General features: G+C 39.8%; 1 pseudogene; it reads left to right on the top strand.

Annotated features, from left to right (window-relative positions):
- Window positions 1-465: 465 nt before the first annotated feature.
- LOC108295508 lies at window positions 466-1,926 on the top strand (annotated as a pseudogene).
- Window positions 1,927-2,195: the final 269 nt, after the last annotated feature.

Genomic DNA, 2,195 nt, shown 5'->3' with positions numbered 1-2,195 from the left:
ATACATCCAATAGAAGAAATACATCCAATAGAAGAAAAAAATTAAATAGCATTAGGGAAACTATCTAATGTAGATGACAGTGTGATGGATGAAGCAAACCACCATGACACATGTATACCTATGTAACAAACCTCCACTTTCTGTACTTATACCCCAAAACTTAAAGTATAATTAAAAAATAATAATACAAAATACAAAAGGAAAATTTACATTTAAAATGATCCAGTTGGCTGAGCCTGCCCTGGGCCCAATTGGCTCCACGTGCCCTCCCCTCACCAGGCCGCTCTCCAGACTACCTCGGGTTGTGGGGCAGCCCATGCCACTGTGAGCCTCAGCTGGCGCCGACTCTGGGAGGCTCCCAGAAGGAAGGGAAGGGACCAGGGGCGCAGAGCTGAGCATTGCCAGGGTGGGCAGCAGAGCACAGCCCCTCTGCCGGCAGCAACAAATGTCCCTGCACCAGACCTCTGGTGAAAGAAAAGATGTCGTGCTGGTTAAGAGTAGTTTCCACCACTTGTACTTTGGCTTGTCAACATTTGCACATAAAAGAAAAAGGCAAGCCACTTATGCTGAATCCAAGAGCAAACAAGGGAATGGCATTTACTTTACAAAAGCTCCCAAAATAAGGATATTCAAGTTCCATAGAAACTTGAAGGAAAAAAAAAAAACAGACTAGCCCTTTGGAAAAATAATCTACATAGCAGGAATCCAAGAAAGAAATGAGAAATTGTTTTATAGAATGCTGCAAGGTGCCATTGAGAGATTAATACCAATTGTATGTACACTGGTTGTTGGTCTTGCCTGCTCCCAGTATGGACACATCTTTAAAAGACCTAAGGAATTATTTCTATCTCAGACAGAGGTCATGTTAGATCAATTGTGGATAACTGACCAAAAAAATCATGTTAAAGCTGTCATAGTGATTGATGGAGAGATAATTCTGGGTCTTGGAGATCTGGGTGTCTATGGTTGGGACTTCCAGTAGGAAAACTTTGTTTGGATACAGCTTGTGCAGGAATACAGCCCGAGAGACGCCTGCCCATGTGCATTGATGTGGAAACTGATAATATCACACTCTTAAAAGACTCATTTTACATGGGCTTGTACCAGAAATGAGATTGCATCTAACAGTATGATGACATGATTGATGAGTTTATGAAAGCTATTACTGACAGAAATGGCTGAAACACACTCATTCAGCTTGAAGGCTTTGGAAATCATAATGCATTTAGGTTCTTGAGAAAATTCCGAGAAAAATATTGTACTTTCAATGATAATATTCAAGGGACAGCTGCAGTAGCTCTAGCAGGTCTTGCAGCACAAAAACTTGTTAGTAAACCAATCTCTGAACACAAAATCTTATTCCTTGGATTAGGTGAAGCTACTCTTGGAATTGCAAATCTCATAGTATGTCTATGGTAGAAAAGGGCCTGTCAGAAGAATGTGCACAAAAAAAAATCTGGATTTTTGACCAGTATGGTTTATTAGTTAAGGGCAGGAAAGCTAAAATAGATAGTTATCGGGAACCACTTACTAACCCAGTCCCAGAAAGCATACCTGATACTTTTGAAGATGTAGTGAATATCCTGAAGACTTTAACTACAATAGGATTTGCAGGTGCTAACCGTCTTTTCACTCCTGATGTAATCAGAGCCATGGCCTCTATGAATGAAAGTCCTGTAATATTTGCAGTAAGTAATCCTACAGCACAGGCGGAGTGCACAGATGAAGAAGCGTATACACTTACAGAGGGCAGGTGTTTGTTTGACAGTGGCAGTCCACTTGAGCCAGTGAAACTCACAGATGGGCAAGTCTTTACACCAGGTCAAGGAAAAAATGTATATATTTTTCCAAGTGTGCCTTTAGCTGTTATTCTCTGTAACACCCGCCTATTAGTGACAATGTTTTCCTAGAAGGTGCAAAAGCACTGACAAGCCAACTGACAGATAAATAGCCCACTTGCTAATACTCAGGAAGCTTCTATTAACATTGATATTTAAAAAGTTATTGATATTTAAAAATTGATATTAAAAATGAAGAACTAGCCCAAGAGAGACTTTACCCACCACTTGCTAATATTCAGGAAGTTTCTATTAACACTGATACTAAAGTTACATAATACTGATATGCTAATAAAATGGCTTTCTGATACTCAGAACCTGAAGACAAGGCCTAATATGTTAAAGAAATAGTATGAC

The sequence above is a fragment of the Cebus imitator genome, unplaced genomic scaffold (genome assembly GCF_001604975.1).
Source record: "Cebus imitator isolate Cc_AM_T3 unplaced genomic scaffold, Cebus_imitator-1.0 Scaffold643, whole genome shotgun sequence".
NCBI lineage: Eukaryota > Metazoa > Chordata > Mammalia > Primates > Cebidae > Cebus > Cebus imitator.
Note: the sequence above shows the minus strand (reverse complement) of the source record. Positions and strands in the feature narration are given on the sequence as shown.